Source organism: Zootermopsis nevadensis, unplaced genomic scaffold, assembly GCF_977971745.1.
Source record: "Zootermopsis nevadensis isolate Lab colony 2312 unplaced genomic scaffold, Znev_1.0 Znev_ptg000028l, whole genome shotgun sequence".
Classification (NCBI taxonomy): domain Eukaryota; kingdom Metazoa; phylum Arthropoda; class Insecta; order Blattodea; family Termopsidae; genus Zootermopsis; species Zootermopsis nevadensis.
The window spans coordinates 19,075,038-19,093,861 of NW_028259160.1; the positions used below are offsets into that span (position 1 = coordinate 19,075,038).

The 18,824-nt window shown below is 39.8% G+C and overlaps 1 protein-coding gene across 29 annotated transcripts in view; it reads left to right on the forward strand.

Moving 5' to 3' along the window:
* Positions 1 to 18,824, forward strand: part of LOC110834788 (kelch-like protein 10) — a 66,507-nt gene that overhangs the window by 10,249 nt on the left and 37,434 nt on the right. For 23 of the 29 annotated variants that reach the window (XM_087357412.1, XM_087357418.1, XM_087357413.1 and 20 more), the window contains 5 exons: positions 3,744 to 3,843; positions 4,061 to 4,445; positions 10,674 to 12,879; positions 13,565 to 13,700; positions 14,383 to 14,824. The gene's annotated coding sequence lies outside the window, so the exon portion shown is untranslated. The remainder of the gene's footprint in view (positions 1 to 3,743; positions 3,844 to 4,060; positions 4,446 to 10,673; positions 12,880 to 13,564; positions 13,701 to 14,382; positions 14,825 to 18,824) is intronic. The other 6 variants (XM_087357402.1, XM_087357404.1, XM_087357406.1 and 3 more) reach the window with 6 other exon arrangements.

Genomic DNA, 18,824 nt, shown 5'->3' on the forward strand with positions numbered 1-18,824 from the left:
GGAATTATTACTGGAAATTATGGAACATTCTGTGATGTAAATTATATTTGTACACTCTCTGCAACAAACACTTATTGCTTGAATGCATACAGCTGCCTTAAGTTCCAATAATATTTGTCAGTATATAGCTTGTCTGTATCTCCCATTAATTATGTTTATTTATACCACATGCCTGTTAAGCAAAGAGGCCAATATGTCGCTTCATTTGAAGAAAATGTGGATTAATACTAATGGCTATTTTAGGACATGTGACCAAGTCCCACAGCAGATCGGAGGTGACGAACATACTTCACGTGGCCATCCACATTCTCTGGTAGTGAGTTGAGAAGCTAATTGCATCTGTATTGAGATGAGATGATTGTCTGTGTTGAACCTCGGAGATTCTGGGCATCCTTTTACAGATTTGAGGCCTTAAAAATGGGACTTTTCAGGGCTAGGATATTAACACAACAGGATGCAACCCTTCAAACTACATTTGACATGTTCTGTGAAGTGTAATAGAAAGTTCTCAAGTTTAAGCATTTATTCATGTTTACAAATTTAAAACCGTGCGTAATGCATAAAAGTACTTTTGTAAGGAAGCATGGGCCTGCCTTTAGACTGTTAAATTGTGTCTTACTTATATATGTAGTAGCTTGAAAGTTCACACGGGAGGTAGGAAATCAGATCACTTATCCAGTTTCAGAGGTCCTTGCTGCCTCCATCATCAGGCGATGATGGAGACGGCATGGACTTCTGAAATGTCAGTGAACTTCTACCAGACCACACAGCGCAACAGCACTGAAGACAGCAATCTTTGTATTTAAAATTGTTTACTGTCCACAGACTTATATCACAAAATTGCCCAATTCCTTGTTCATTGTTGTCAGCCTGAGATAAAAGTTCATTTGTATGTCTAAAACTCTCTTAAAACCCTGGGGATTTAGCCTGGCAGCTTAAGGTTTCACCGTACTGACCCTAGTGGTATAGTTACTAACATCGCAGATGCCAAAACGTGGAAGTCCTTAACGTCAGTAAAAGAAAAATGGGATTTCCATGCAGGCAGGATAACTGATCTCCTCAGTGGTTCATAGGATAACTTTAGTTTATTCAATAATGGTACAAATAAGAATAAGGAAAACAGAACAATGATATTTTATTAAAATAAAGGAACTTCTTGGACATTACCCATCATGCTAACTGGAGACAATTGTGTTATATTTTCACAACATTGAGTGATATTTCAAGTTCTCATGGTGGCAAATAAGAGAATGCTTTTCTTCTGTGTTGTTGCTGTGTTTAGTTGAGTAGATGTCACCCTGGTGATGGAGGCAGCAAGCACACCTGAAAACTAAGTAAACTTGTATCACTGTATATGGTGCAACAATCCAGAAGACAGACACACTCCAGCAGAGTAGGTTCTACCTGAGGACAGAGACAGACTCCAGTCCTTTCTAATTCAATGAGGACTCTGGATAACGCCCAAGAAGTTTGTTTTCTTCAGGACATGAAGAGTGTTTCAAATACCACTGGTATCACTGAAATCAGCAATGGATAAGTTTCGGTATATCAGATTGTCTCTTGAAGTTACCTGTGCTGCTTCCAATATTTCTATGAAAATGGTAGGAAAGGAAGGAAATAGTTATTTTAATTTGGAAGTTAATTGACAATGGCCGAGTTTGGGAAAACGTGGTTGTACCTGCATAAAGATGAATTTTGGAGTTACTTGCATACCTGAATGTGAAGTGATCATAAATATGATGGTAATGAGACTGTGGACTTATCAGTGTTAATACTGTTAGTTTCAAGGTTTTAATGAAGAAGAGAATGTAAAAAATACACGGGCAGCTTTTGTATATGCTGTGCAGGAAAGGTAGCCTTAAACTTATGTATGTAAAATTTCTCACTTATGTAGTAGCAGCAAAATTCATGTTTCTGTACTTCAGAAACAAGCTGATGGATGGCCGATTTGGTTATCAATAATTTTGTAGAAAAGTTTTCTGTACTTCTCTTCTGCAGAATTTCCTATGTCAGGTTTTGCCTTCTTGATTTCCCTGGTTTTTGTCAGAGAATTAAGAAGAGTGTGTCATGTTCATTTTGCATGTGACTTTGAATTTCTCTTATTTTGTGAATAAAATATATACCCAGACCTCCTGTCTGTAATATATGAACCAAAATGTAAGAATTTGTGAACACAGAAAGAAAGGATTTGAGCACTAATACCTGTTACTGTCATGAATATGCCTCGCTGCTAAATGAAAGTCAGAAGTTCCATCCAATATTAGGTGGTTCTTGAAATGTCACGTAGTAACACTTCATGGAGGGCTTTTAACAAATCATTTTGAATGGCCAGTGAAGTGCCTTTGAAAACAGTGGTGATTCAGCAGAGGTTCATAATGTTCTAGCGGTTTGAAAGATTCTGTACAATTACTTCTGTCAAGGGGCAACTCAGATTATTCATGACCTCTAAATGGTAGTTCTTGATCTGGCAGCAGGCAAGTCATGTCACTCGTTTCATTATTTGTCAATTTTTACAAACTCTTTTATTATATGCTGAACTACTAAATGTAAGTTGGATCTCCAGAAGCTCATAATTTCTTTGGAGACTTAAATAAAGAATGCCCAGCGTGTAATGTAAATGTTTTGCAGAAGATTCATGTTTTTCTTTTCGTGAAGCACATAAGTCATAAGTTTGTTAAAGGCCCCTGAAATTCAAAACATTTCAACTTTTTTGAAAAATCAAGCATTGCCAGCAAATCAGATTTTCTTAGATTGTTGCAAGCTGTTAACCATGGGTAAAAGTGATATTGCAAAACAAAAGTTCCCAGTGTACATTTTGTTTTCCTTATATTCACTCGTAGGGTTTTATATAGGTTGGCAGTGTCTCCCATATTTTAATGTTTTTAGTTTCTCCATGAATGTTCTTCTTGACAATAGTTTTTCTAAAAAATACATTGAATAACATTTTTGTCTAGTTTCCACAAACTCACTGTTTAGTAACAAAGGGTATTAGGATGCCAAAAATAATATTCTTAAAACAGAGGGACTAATTTACTGTCTTTACAAGACTCTTTCATGAAAGGAAAAGTACTTGCACATTACACAGCTCAACTGAGGTGCTTCTTGGTGAGGACCACACAGTCTACCCATGTTTAAAGGGCAAATTCTCTCTGTTTCCTTCGCTGTGAAGCATGCATGAATGAAAAGACTGGAAACTCTGGTCCAGTGATGAAACTACCCGCTCCTCTATTGCATGCGAACATGATCAAATGTTGTAGCAGGTAAGCTGCATAACTGATAAGGCCACCTCCAAGCAAAAAGTAATGCTTGTGTGGAATGGAGAAGAGAAAACCACATATTCCTCCAAATTTAGTGGACTGGTGGCACACTACTAGCCAGACCGCTGAGGACAATACCCCTATCCATTTCACATTCCTGCATTTATTCTGAAATAAGAAAATGGTGTATGTTAATGTCTTGCTGCTCAAACACCCCTTAAGTAGTATACTTACAATTACTGTTGTCCACTACTGCCATCATCAGCTGATTTGACATGGTCAGGGTTTCTGTCACATGAGTGGTCATCCTCTGTGCCATCAACTTCTTAAAAGTCTTTTTTCAAGTTAATACAGGCAGCATGAATACCCATGCACTTTTTATCAACATGCAAAACTGATTAAGTGTTGAGTCACTTGATTTTCATTGTTGGTGTGAATGAATGCTTTCAAAAATTCAACCATCACTTGTTCTGTCTTTCATTGCAGCTTCAAGTGGCTTGTGTATAGATGCAGCATGCATGTTCATTTCTCCAGGGATGCGAAAAGTACCTGTGTACACTGAAATTGTGCTTGGCTTGGCTTGTGGGTATGTGGAACTTTAAGATGGCACTGTTAATGAATTCTGTTGCCAAATTTCTTACAAATAAACCTTATGTGCAAAGTTTGGTGTTATTTTCCCTCTCTTGGAAGGAAATGCATGGGGTATTTGAGAAAATGTGGTAACGTTAGGAGACAGATTACATATACAGATTGTGGTCTTCTGGTTTATGACACTATGCAGTCACGTTGCCATTGTTTTCTAGGAATGTGAAGATGGAGGCAGTATATACCTTTGAAATGGTAGTAACCACCTATAAGACTACACGTTTGTTGTAGTCCAGAAGACCACCACCAGATCTCTAATTGATGTGGAGACCTCGGATATCACGTAGCTGATGTGTAAATGACCAAAAGGACTGAGGACCGAAAACTTTTGAAATATAATGGAAAATTAAAGTACTGAAATACAAATATATTGTCTATATGTCACAGGATGGCTTACCACAGGCCCTGTCATTGTCATCTTGTCCATCATGGCTCGTGCATTCGGTGTTGTGTTAGCAGTTGAAGCAGACGTGTGCTCTGGGTGTGTAGGTATGTCAGGCCAGACAGGGCAATTGGCTGTGGCTAAACTGATGAGTGACAGAGGTATGTATCATTCATTCAGGTCAGTCTTTTCTTTCACCTGCATTAAATTTCATATCTTGTTAATTTAAGTTACAAGAACCGTTTTCCTTGTGAATCGACATGGCTATCCAACGGTTAGAATGCAAAACATAAAATCTGATAAGAGTCTGAAGGTTGTTGGTGTTGCTGCACTTTGTCTATTATCTGATTCATAATATAATAAAACTACAATATTTTGGGAGCTGAATTTTGCTTCCATCTCTGTGTAAAGAAGGAGAAGAGGATATACCAGGTCTGAGGCTAGCTCAACTATGGGGCCAACAGATAGGATTTCTGCCCTCTTCCCCTTTCATACCTGAAGACAGAAGTAAGATCCAGACTTCAAAATGTTGTAGTTTTATTATTTTTTAATTTGATGATGAACAAAGTGGAAAATTATAATTTTACATATATTACATCATCATCAGAAACCTACAGAGTCCGATTGCATTTTGTTTTGTATTGAGACGTTTGTATAGGAGTGTGGATTCACAAGGAAATGGTTCTTGTAGGGTTACACTAACAGAAAAATTGATGACACAGTTTTAATCATGCAATTGAATGGCATGGTATAATAAATTATTCTCAAGCTACCACCCGTGTAAGGTGGCTTAATGAAGAAAACCCCAGCGTTTCGAGAATATTCCTTGTCTTCACCCTCAGGGTACCCTGATTCTCCAATCATTGGTGCTTTATTCATTAAACCAACTTACACTGCTGATAGCCCAAGAAGAGTTTATTATGCTTCTTCTTAAAGTTCCTATCCGTTCCGGATGTTGCCGATCAGCATAGCAATTTGAGCTTTATTGGCTGCTACTTGAAACAGCCCTCCAGTTTACATCGAGAACCAAGTTTTTAGGTTCTGAAGCCAGGAGATTCTTGGCCTGCCAGGTCCCCTCTTTCCGAATACTTTTCCCTGGATTATCAGCTGAAGCAGCCCGTATCCTTCACAATTTCTCATGATATCACCAAAATATTCCAGCTTTCTCTTTTTATCTTGTTAACAACCTCGACGTATTTGCAGAGTTTCTCGAGAACTTTTTTGTTGCTTACACGGTCAATTCAGAAAATTATGAGAATATGTCGGTACAACCACATTTCGAAGGCCTCCAACTTTTTTGAAAAAGCGTCGGTCAACGTCCATGATTCAGCACCGTATAAAAGCACAGAGAGAATATAACATCTGAGTAGTCTTAACTTGGTGTTTAAGTTTAAGTCTCGACTCCTGAACATTGATCCCATTTTGCTGAAAGTGGCTCTGGCTTTTTCGATACAGCACTTTATTTCCAAGGAGTGATCCCACTGGTCATTAATTGTGCTGCCCAAGTATGTATATTTCGATAATCTTTCCATTTTTGTATTATTAACTACCAGCTGACCGGGTAATACAGCATTTTTACTGATGATCATGAGCTTCGTTTTTTGGATGTTAAGATCTAAGCCATGGTTGGTACTGGCCTTCACAATATGATCCATCAATTCTTGGAGACCTTAAAGAGAGTCGGCGAACACTACAGTATCGTCCTCGTACCGAATGTTATTTAATCGCTCTCCGTTTACATTTTCCAATGCTTCTTCGAATATGTGTTCCAAAAAGAGATTGAATAGAATTGGAGATAGATTGCATCCCTGCCGAACACCATGCCTTATTCTTATGTCTTCTGAACAGACACTTTCCACCTTGATGTTAGCGGTTTGGTTCCAACAGAGGTTAACAATAACACGCAAATCTTTTCTATCAGTATCAGTCCTTTTCAGGACTTCCACCATCCTATCGTGCCGAATTCTATCGAAGTATTTTGGTAGTCATCTACATCACAGTTAACATCCCTGCAGCTCTGAAATAATACTTGGATCAAAAGTAGTGCCTCCCTTGTTCCCAGTGCATTTCAAAATCCAAACTGGGTGCGAGTAATCTTTTCTTCGCCTAGCCTGTATATTTGTTTATGAATGATCTTCAGTAGTAATTATAACGTTAATACGTAATTTTGAAAGGAATATGATGTTTGAGTTACATCATGCTTAAATACCTCGAAGGAAATAGTCTTTCAAATATACAGCATGTATAATATATATCGTACAAAAAAGTCACTCCACAAATGCGATTTGCAGTGGAAATCAATCTGCAAGAACCACACATAACCTACAAATCACATTCAATACCAACCTACAAACAGCTATGACTTTTAATACCAACACAACACATGGCAAGGAGCTCTGAAAAAAAATGGTCACACACATGACGTCACTTACGCAGCTGTCACTGATTGGATAGTGGCGCTATTCAACGTTAGTGGTATTGTAGCATGCTGTCAGTCGCCACCTTAACAGTAACAGTACGAAAACCAACTAGCCGTTTGTGTCAGGTTTAACATGTTATAGTTTGTTGTTTTATATTATGGCGACCAACAAAGGTGTTTGTTTTAACTACCTTCTGAAGACACTTTTTGACATTTTCTTGAATGTGAAAATGGATTTCAAACATAATTTACTTATACAAGCTGATAAGCTTTGTAGCCAACTGCAAGGCCATAATAAATTCTTTGTCAGTTCAGTTGTAAGGTGTAGACGAGGCTTACAAGAAGTGGCACACTCTCAGAAGTATTTTGCAGACGTGTCCCAGTTATGTATCAGAGTCGGTTAACTCTCAAGCGGCCATGAGGTGAGCAAAAAAATGTACAGAAACCTATGACCTTTATGAGTATTAACCAATTTATTAGTAGTTTCTTGAAATTCAAAGTTCATCTGACAGCAGGCAGAACTCTGGAACAGTTTTTTATAATTACTATTTGGCATGTACCCTTTGAAATCATTTTGTGTCCCACATGTGACACACATACCACACTTTAAGAAATGCTGCTATAATTTTTGTAATAAATTAAAGTGACTTTTTTGCACAGTCCTGTAACCAGTGTTTCATCCAAACTCTTTTCTCTTCTTCCACATACAACATTTCTGCCTTTACAAAGAATATTTAAAGTGCCAAAGTGCAGTCTGAAAAAAAAGGAGTGTCAGTATATGTGTGTGGATAATGGTGAAATCCTCGAGGACCATGTTCGTGGACGTCTGTGCGTGACTGTGTCCCTTAGCACAAAATTTGTGTGTCGTTCACATTAAAACAACAGTGTTAACACACCTGCTTAAAATTAGAATTTGTGAGATCTTAGGTTTTCACAGTGGCTGAAATGTGAATTGTGGTCTAATGGATTGTGAAGTCATGTACTCTTTTACGTTTTACCAACATCTCAGAGAGATGTATCACCACCATCTTCTTGGTACAGATCTGAAGTTGGAGTTGTTGTGGTCCTCTGAAATATTGATAACCACCTGCAAGGCCATGACTTGAGTATGTGAGCTTGACATCCCTGGTGTGATCCAAGTCAGGAGTCTGCTATGTACACTAGAAAAGGCAGTGTCTCTTTCCGTGGGGTTAATGGGGCTGGAGCATGAAGCTTACATCATCTGTGCCTAGCGCCGATAATGAGAAAATATGGCACGTCAGCTTCACTCACTTTGATCTTCAAGGTGCACTTCAGAACAGGGACTTCTGCCATTTTAGGTGTTCCTTATGCTTTAGTGTGCATAAATTATGGGCCTGTCTATCAATCTCCCTGTCACATTTTTCCTTTGAACTAGGCTACCACCTGTAACCATTCATCCCCCAAACTTTGTGGAGCCATTTATGCTGTTTACTCTTGTAGTTGTGGGGACAGTTGTTCCTTTCTCTGGCCTCAGACTGGAACATTTCTGTTTTTATCATTGTAATGTACGAGGATATAGAAGCCATTCATTGGGTTCACGACGGGTTCCAGTGGCATGCTCATGTGATCATGGTATTGAACCTCTGGATTCTGTGAAAGGCAGTCGGTGTAGTTGCCAGTGTGTGAAGATGAAATTGGTTTATTGTGTCAGACCTTGGACAGATTTTTTTTCCAAAATGGGCAAAAGAGGTTTCTGTGTAATTCTTATTCTCCAGATTGTAATGCAACGAAGATGAGTAATTTTGCACCATACTAAATCTTTATTTTGTAGAGTAGAGTTTATTTACATTCCATAGATCCTTCTTAGGACTCAACCAAAGGATGTAGAACATGTCATTTCATACAATATACGAGGGTTGCTCATTAAATAATGCCCCACATTTTTTTTCTCAGCCAATAATGAAGATAGAAAAGTGTACTTTTACATGCTTGAGATTTGATGTTTCCCGCGTTCGTGTACGGAGTTTCAAATGATTCCAACCGATGGCGGAGCTGTAGTGAACTGTTAAAATGGCGTCTGTGAACGACTCTCGTTACAAGCAACGAGCTGTAATTGAATTCTTTGTTGCTGAAAAAGAAACGGTGGTGAACATTCATAAACGTTTGTGTGCTGTGTATGGAAGCTGTGCAGTCGATAGGAGCACCGTTGGTCGCTGGGCTAAGAGAGTTAAAGCTTCAGGAAGTGAAGAAACCGAGCTCCGTGATCTGCCGCGCTCTGGGCGTCCTGCCACAGCCACCACTCCAGACATGTTGAACCGCGCGGATGCCATTATTCGTGAGGATCGGCGCATCACAACTCGACAATTGGCCCAACAGCTTTCAGTCAGCAATGGAAGTGTGATTGCAATTATCCGGGCTCTCGCATATTCAAAGGTGTGCGCAAGATGGGCTCCACGAGGTCTCACAGCAGACCACAGGATTCAAAGGAAAACGATTTCTTCTGAATTGTTGGAGCGTTTTGATGCTGAGGGAGAGGTCTTTCTGTCCCGGATCATTACAGGTGACGAAACCTGGATACACCACTTTGGGCTGGAGACAAAAAGGCAGTCAATGGAGTGGCATCATCCTCAATCACCGAGAAAGAAGAAATTCAAGTCAACTCCCTCCGCCGGAAAAGTCATGATGACTGTCTTTTGGGACAGTGATGGGGTCATTCTTGTGGATGTGATGCCAAGAGGTGCGACCATCAATTCAGACGCGTACATCAGGACCCTGAAAACCCTCAAGAAGCGTTTCCGACGAGTTCGGCCTCACAAACATCCAGCAGAAATTTTGCTCCTGCACGACAATGCACGCCCTCACACAAGTCTGAGAACCCGGGAAGAAATCACCAAATTGGGTTGGATGGTGCTGCCCCATCCACCCTACAGTCCAGATCTGGCACCCTCCGACTTCCGTCTCTTTGGGCCACTTAAAGATGCTATCCGCGGAACAAGGTTTGAAGATGACGAGAGCGTGATTCAAGCAGTGAGGACATGGCTACGTGCACAGGACAAGAGCTGGTACCGGCAAGGCATGCATGCACTTGTTCCACGCTGGCGTAAAACCGTACAAGTTGATGGGGACTATGTGGAAAAATAGTATGTGTAAAGGAAACATTGATTTATATTGTCACTAAATTTGAGCCGTCTTGAATAAATATGTTCTGAGGAAAAAAATGTGGGGCATTATTTAATGAGCGACCCTCGTACATACACTTCAGAACTTTCAACACAAGTACAAGAACGTATTTCACATATCAATGTACATAAATTTCAGATTCTGCATTACAAGTATGAAAAATAATTTTACAAATTAATATACATAAACCTCAGAATTTTAAATATAAATACAAAACTTGATTTACATATACGTAGATTATGGATATAAAGCTTAAACATTTCCAGCAGAAATAAAATCATCTACAGAATAGAAGGAGTGAGTGAAGAGGTAATCTTTCAATGCAGGCTTGAATACCTTTAAATCATAATTTAGACTTTTAATTGTTGGTGGAAGATTATTAAACAACTTGATACCTGTATAGTACACTCCTTTCTGATATTTAGTAAAGTTATTTGGCACATAGAGATCATGTTTATGTCTTGTATTTAAATTATGTACATCTGTATTTCTTTTAAATTTATTCATGTTTTCCACCACAAATGATAGCAAAGAGAGTATAAACTCACTTGCAAGTGGAAGTATATTAAGTTTACGAAATAATTTTCTACAAGATACCCTGCTTTTGACACCGGCCATTATTATAATTATTTTCTTTTGCACGTAAATGATATGAAAGCCTTATGTTACTATTTGTTTAATTGTTCTGTTATTTGTTAGAGAAACATTGGCTGTTTGTATGTTTTTATGTGCCACTAAGTGTAATGTGAGTAAAGTTAGTCAGTTTAGTACTTTTTTTCTTTCTTTAAATAAAAACTTTGTTTTTGTGTCTGGTTTTGATGTTTTGCAGGTATGACTACTAAAGGAGGCAGTAGAATTACAAGAAAAACTGGCACAAGAGAGTATACTGCCATACATGAAGACCTTCTTAAGGCGAAAGAAGATTTGAAATTCATGGCCCTCAACGAGGAGGAGCACAAGTCAGAGTTTGAAACACTTGAAAAGAGAATTCAAGAATTCCAGTTACAGAATAAATCGTTAAGGGCTCAGATTCCTCATAAAGTACCAGAACTCTTAACTAGGGAATGTCTTCCACGGCAGCACGGAGAAGATTTAATCTTAAAACTTTGCATACCGTGTAGTGTATTAGAATATAAATAAGCACACAAACAACTATTAACACTCTAAAGAAGACACTATTGCCATACGCATTTCAACCTTAAAAGGTCATCATCAGGGAAATCAATTCATTTAATTAAATGGCTCAAACTTGATTTATAAAATAAATAATGATTATTACATTTGACGAAAAATATTTTAAGCAACACTGCACCAAATGTTGTTATTCATAGGAATAGATGCTGCACTTAGCTGGTGGTCCGGTGGCCGTGGCTGGTCTGCGGCAAGCTGTAGTTTTGTCGTCCATACCTGTGAACTCCAGAACATTGGGCGAGAGACAGTCAGTTGGAATGCGTGGTATACCCACGCATTCCAACTGACCAATTTGTTTTAACGATAAATCAGCAACCACGTTACGGATGAAGTTTTCTGTCATGTTGGTAAGTGTAGTAGTTCATGGAGATACCATTAGGTGGTATATGCATCACCTAGCTAACGCGAGGTGATTATGTCGCGGTTTCCCGCCATTATGCAGAAGGTGGCAGACAAGGGAAGACTTACGGTTCAGTTTTGTTTTTTGTGGAAGCAAAAAGTGTTGTGGAAACGCAGAGATGGTTTCATGCCCATTTTGGTACGCAGTGGGCCCCTGCTCCAAAAACTATTCAGACTTTATCAGCAGTTTCAACAGGATGGTACAGTGTTGGAAAAGAAACATGGATGTGCCGCAAGTGTGCGTAGCCCACGGAACATTGAAGCTGTCAGAGTAGCCATGAAGTAGAAGCCTGGTTTGCCGTTAAATACTCAGTGGTTTATGCAAGATTGGGCTACACCACACACAGCAAATGTTGTCTTGGACTTCCTGCACGACACTTTCGGTACACGTGTGATTTCCCACCGATATCCTGCTCACCACGGATGTGGGCAGAACTGGCCACCCAATAGTCCGGACATAAACCCCTGCGACTTTTTCCTTTGGGGTTACCTTAAGGAAAAACTGTTTCCAAAAAAACCAGCCTCAATCATGCAACTCAGGGCTTTGATTGTTTAAATGTATGGTGATATTTTGGAGGATATGTGCCGTCAATTATCATGAATGTAACCGTTCGTGTTTCGGAAGTTGCACAACAGAACGGTGGTCATATTAAGCGTGTAATCCATATAGGATAAATCTCCATGAATTGTTCTTTATGTTCATAGATATATATGTACCATTATATAAATATTAAAGCCTTTATTTAAACTTTCAATCGGGTAAAATTTCGTGCGCCACTCTGTATAAGCTTGAAATCAGGGTGGCCAACTATTGAAAAAGATCCATTCATGTTGTGAAGGCAGTCCTTCTTAATGACAGGCACAAGTCAGAAGGCATGATTACAGAACAGGACAGAAAGAATCTTTAAAGGCAAAGGTAGCAGAACAGCAAAATGAGATAAACAGGAAGGATGGGGCACTGGACCAATACGAAAGAAAGTTATTGTACATGGTAGAATTACAGTACAAATTTGGAACTTGCAGGCAAAGGGGGAAGGAAATGGAAGAAGATAACAGATGCATGATGCTTACAAATGAAAATTTGAGAGCGGAATTAGACGACCTTGTGAAGAAACACCATGACCTCAAAACTACATCTGAGGAGATTAAGTTATTTGATTTACAGAGGGAAGTTGAAATGGCGGAGAAAGATGGTTTGCTCCTGACTTTCGAAGACCTCGTAAGAGCGAGGCTGGTTTGAAACAGCTTATAGAAATAGCCAAAACAGAACATGAACATAAAGGTGTCAAGCAGTAGGCGTGTGGTCTGACAGAGGATAACACACAGGGTCCTTTCCAGAAACTGGTAGCAGCTCCTAAAGATGACAACACAGCAGACAAATGCACATGTATTGAACACTGGGACAGAACATCACCTGCTAACCCTACACACAGGACTCTTAACAGGTGATTAGTTGTTTTCTGTGTATAGTTTTATAGATTCCTTGTTCTGTCCATCGTACAAGACATGATTTCTGATTGTGTAATAAATGAAAATAAAATTTTCGTAATGACTGTCAGGATGTGTAGTTTCTGAAACATATTCTAAGTAGCGTGATATTAGATTTTACATGTCTAAGTGCATGCCAGGTTAAGAAGTTCAGGTACTTTAGCTAAACCCATCTGCTTTGTCACTTGCCGTTAGAGAGGGAAGGTATGCCAGTACTAAGTACATTCTTGTTCTTGGTCTCTGTCTTTTAAGAAGTGATCACGCAGTGTCTTTTTAAACATTCAACAGTAACCTCACATATATGGCTCATATCTCTGCACTGATCTGTTATGAAATTTTGAAATATAAAATAGAGTTTCATGGTTCCCTTTGTGTCTGTTCTTGCATTGTGCGTACCCTACCAGTTTTATCATTGTTTGTATTACTCTGATATCTTTAAAAGAGTACAAATTATGAAGCTTCTTGCTGTGTAAATTATTTTATCCTTTGTTTTTTTGCCTGTTCTAGGTTGCATGGAGAATGAAATCAGGCATTGGATATCTCCAGGAATTATGAATTATTTTTGTTCATACACACATGTGGTGTATGATTAGGCATGAGGTTCAACATCTGTTAACTGCATTTTTTCTATGTCTTTTGCAGAAATAACAATGTCCCCAGTTTGGAATGGCCTTCTCACAGATTCAAAGGCTTATGGCACCAGTGAGTGAGGTGCCAGCTCCTGTTGACAAACAGGGTCTCAACAAATATTAGCGTGGACAATTGAAACCCCTACCAGGTATGTGATTTAACTTATATAATATATTGTTGCTTGCTATTAAGAAACAAGGTATTAAACGGTTATGGTATGAACTGGCCCATGAAAGACAGGCAGTAAGGTGTTTGATATTGAAACACTTTACTTATAGTGGAACTAGTACAGGTCATGAGCAAATGGATTTTAAACTCATTATTTATTTACTCATGTAGTTGTATTATCAGCACAAAATATAATGAGGTAGCACTGTCAAAATTCTCGAGCACGTGTCTGGGTGTGTGTATGTATGTGCCTATGCACTTATGTATGGATGTGAATTTGCCATTTGCGGTGCTTACATATACTCAAAGAGTCAAAATTGTATTACAGACATCAAGTCTTATCCTTCCATCATATCCTACCAGCAGCGCCCAGCAATGCAAAATGTTTGTTTAGTGGTGACAAGTAAGAAGGAGCTAGTTCTGGTTCAGACAGATGTATTTCTGTATATTAGTAGTAGAGAAAATGTTGTTTCATTAAGGTAAGAAGTATTAATCCCCCACCCAATGGCACCCATCCTGTCAGTCCTGCCAAGAGGGTTAACCGGTGGCATAACACTAGAGCACCCAAGTAATTAACAGCTTGACTGTGATATTTTATAAATTTATCATCTACCACCAATCATTATCTGTAACTTCAGTGTTGAACGTGTGTTAATAAATAGTGGTGACTTCCACAAAAGAACATCAGTCCGAGTTATCATTTGCTGATGCGACACGACCCGAGATCAGAGTCCGTCCACTGACGAGCTAGGACCCAGCAATCATACACCCTGAGCTACCCACAATGCCCCTGGGAGAGAGAGGCAGCGGAGAACCTGCCTTGAGATGACTACAGCTCCATGGGGTTCCAACCAGCAGCAGCTTGTTAGGTTGAGAGTAGTTGGTTACGGCATTTTGATGCAGCAACGACTTCTGGACTCGCAGCAGCCAAGACGAAAGACTGAAGGAAGGCCACTCCCGACGGATCATCAGCAGCCGTCAGTGACTTGGGCGAGGGGAGCAAACCACAGCACCCCAGCATCCCAACGCTGGTCACAAGGACATCGAAACGACGACCACGCCTATTGACAGCATCGCAACCGTGGATCTTCTACGCCAAATCAGGTCAGTCACTTCGTGGAGTTATGGCTGGAAGGCATCTGCGGAATAGGACTATTGAATTCGATTGAGAATTGATTGAAGATAGTGGTTCGGACACTGAGATGCCTTATGCACAAATAGAGAGATTTAGTGAGGCCGGTGGCCTGGAGTTCTGTAGTATTGGAGATGGCTGCCGTGCCGAGCAATAAATTTCTAAATACCGCACAGGGAATGGAAAGTATGGGATACCTTCAGCAGGTGACTGTATGTTCTGAAAGTATGACCCTTGAAAGCTCGGATTCCTTGCGCGATTTCATAGCTGATATGTTCCGTAATTTGAACAATAGCGAAGCTAAGGTGGGCGAGAAAATGGAAAAGGACAATAGAGAGTTGAGTGAGAAAATTCAGAATATTAAGGAAAGTATAGGGCTAGGAAATGAGAAACTAATCGCGAAGTTTGAATGCAAAAACCAGAAGTTGAGTAAAAAACTGCCAGACTGCATGCAGATATAAAACAGGTCAAGCTAATGCTGACAAGGAGTTTTCAGGAGTAAGGGATGGGTTCGATAGCTTGGTCAGTCAGTTTAATGAACAGATTGTACAAGTGACAGGCAATACTAAAGAGATAGCTAAAGAACACGTGCACGAGGTGGATCAGAAACTTAGCGAGGTAACTTGTGACGTAGTAATTAACAAAGAAAGGTCTGATGAGAGATTTGCTAAGCTAGAAGCTAATATTAAGGCAGTATAATCGAGTATAAAGGGTGATGTCATCAAATGGCAGAGCGAAAGAAGAGAGCATGTCAATAATGAGATGAAACAATTTGAATCATATAAAGCCAGGTTGGACAAAATGAAAGTGAAAATTGCAGAGAGATGAGCAGTGGTTGGCAATACTGGTTTACTGCCACCCACTAATGGAAACTTAGTTGCTGGTCAATCTACTTGTGGTTCTGCCCACACCCTTGAAGGTGAAATTAATCAAACAGCACCCTGTACCATTATTGATAGTGCTAATGTAAATAATCCAATATCGTGTAACAACCACGTGTCTTGTGGGGGTCAGAGTGAAACAAGTGTGTGCATGCCAACAGCTCAAGTCCTGCAACACTAGTAGCTTCATCGCTTCGTCTGACTTGACCCTCCCACGATTTCATGACAGCTATATGGTTAACGCTGTGTACTTTTTGAAGCAATTAGATGACTTCATGAGACTGAAAGAGGCGCCAGTTTGAATCCAGCTCGCTATAGCTCAAATCTATCACCGATCTGCTAGCAGTTGACTGGTTGTCTGCTGTAACTCCCCATATTCAAAATTATGAACAATTCAAATTAGCCTTCAGAAGAAACTTTTGGTCTACGAGTAAACAAAGCAATGTTAAGTGTTCCATTTATCAGAAAGGCTCCAATCTGCGTATGTCTGAGCACTTCCTAAAATATAGAGTTTTAGTAAACTACCTTGAACGTAAGATGCCAGATGTACGAACTTATAGACGTGGTGAAGTTTCATTTCCCAATCTACGTCCAAAATAGCTTCGCTACCATTCACCTAACCTGCTTTCAGTACGTTTTGGATCTCCTAAAGCGTCTTGAAGGGATTGAAATACGGGAAGGACAACTTTGGTTAAACTCAGATGATACCTCGCAAAATCAGGGCCACAGTAGATCGTACGGAAATGCAAATGATCGCAGCAGTAACAATAAGCCACAGCCGCAGAGCCAACAAGTTAGGCAAGTGTATGTTCAGCAACGGCCACACTAAAATCGGAATGACAACTGCAGTTGGAGATCAGCCCATGGTCATGGTCATAGATCGCAACAAGGCCAGCAGCACAATTTGAACCCTTCTGCAAGTGAGTTTGTTAATCGAAGCCAGGACAATAACAGACAGAATAATGTCACCTCCCTCCCAGTGTTGAAAAACCATTAGGTGACAGAAGAACGACCCTACCTCTGTCGGCTTGTATTCCGGTAAAGGGTCTCCACAATGCTCCTAGCGACATTCAAAATTCTAACTTGTTAGAGTATATAAGTTTTTCAGACTTTTCTGACGGTTTGGATTTAGACTCAATGATGAACAATTGCCCACACGTAGATATTTATTTTGGGGATGTAGTAGGAAATTGCATTATAGATACAGGTGCTCAAGCCAGTTTATTATCTTAACGGGTTTACAATGAACTAGTAGCAGCTGGAGTAGAGATCTTGATTTCACTCCTTTCTAGTTTAGTGCTCATTAATGCTTTTGGATCAAAGATGAAGCGGATAAAGAAGCGGGCTTTTTTGGAGTTTAAGTTAGGGGAGATATTCCTCATCTCTCCTGAATTTATGTCAGAAGTTATATTTGGTAGTGAATTTTGTGTAGAACACAAGTGTTGTTCTTAAACTTGATTTGAGATTCATTGAATATGCAAAGCAAGGAGTCAAAAGAGCTGTTGGTTTTAACCAAGGTGTCGAGACAGAAGCCTCGAGGATGGAACTGGTGAGGGGTAACTTGCAATGTAGCAATAGTCAGTGCAGGCAGAATAACATTGGCCATTCAGAATCAGGTAATTCACAGACAGACCCATCCAAGGTCGTTACACTCGACTAAGGCACATCCCAACATAACAGTAGAACAGCTGATACCCCTGTGAGCTTAGAATGTAGTGACGAGTTAAGTAGTTTTATAGCTGATATGTGCTTAAATGAAACCTGTAGCAAAATTCGAGTAGGTAAATATGTATCTGAGTCTTTCTTCATCAAGAACAGTCTAAAACGTTTGCGTTACAATATGCCATCAGGAAAGTCCAAGATAGACAGGAGGGTTTGTAATTGAATGGGACACATCGGCTATTGGCACTTGCAGATGTTAATCTATTGGGTTACGGTATAAATACTAATTACATGTTAGTATCTTGTCAGCAGACAGGAGGGCAGAATAGTCTTATTATGGCGAATAAATCATTTGAAAGTGTTACAAAGTTCAAATATCTGGGAACAACAATAACAAATGAAAATGACACTCATGAGGAAGTTAGGAGGAGATTAAATTCTGGAAATGCTTGCTACTTCTCAGTTCAAAATATTTTGTCTTTCCGTCTGATTTCTAAGAACCTGAGAATTAAAGTGTACAAAACAATAATCTTGCCTGTTGTTTTGTATGGGTGCGAAACATGGTCTCTCACTCAGAGGGAGGAACACAGATTGCAGGTGTTTGAGAATAGGATGTTGAGGAGGATATTTGGGCCTAGGAGAGAAGACGATGGGGCATGGAGAAAATTTCATAATGATGAGCTTAAAAATCTGTGCTCCTCCCCCAGTATTGTCAGGGTGATTAAGTCGAGGAGAATGAGATGGGCGGGTCATGTATCGCGCATGGATGGGACAAGAGGTGTGCACCGGGTACTGGTTGGGAAACCTGAAGGGAAGAGACCTCTAGGGAGACCTAGACATAGATGTGAGGATAATCTCAGGCGTGATCTATGGGAGATAGGAGTTGAAGGAGACTGGATTTTGTTGGCCCAGGACAGTGTCCGGTGGAGGGCTTTGGTTAATTCGGTGATGAACCTTCGGGTTCGGTAAGCCAACTAGTTAGTTATAGCTGATGATGCTAATGTGTTACGGCGAAGTTCCCCATATATTGACGAAGTTGAATTACGGCGAGAATGCCAGGGTATTGATGGAGATTTTGCGCGTATTTGTAAGTGTAGAAGTAGCCTGAGAAATAGGCAGTTTTTTGGTAAAGAGGAGGTGTTAGATAGATCACGGAGTAGCCAGTTGAATCCTACTAGTACTCATACAATAGGAAGCGAACATCCTGACCCACGTGCTATCAGCTAACCTTAATTTCCATTAGCCTAAGGGTCCAGGTTTGGCGTGAAGAACCACCCCTTTCTCATGAAATAGAGAGAGACTTACAACATCCGCACAATCTGGTTTCCCTCTCTTCCTCTAAAATTTAACTCTTTGTGGGGTAATAAATAGAATTTAGTTAAAAGCAGGATAATTTAGATGTGAGATCAAAAATAAAGTAAATCCCTAA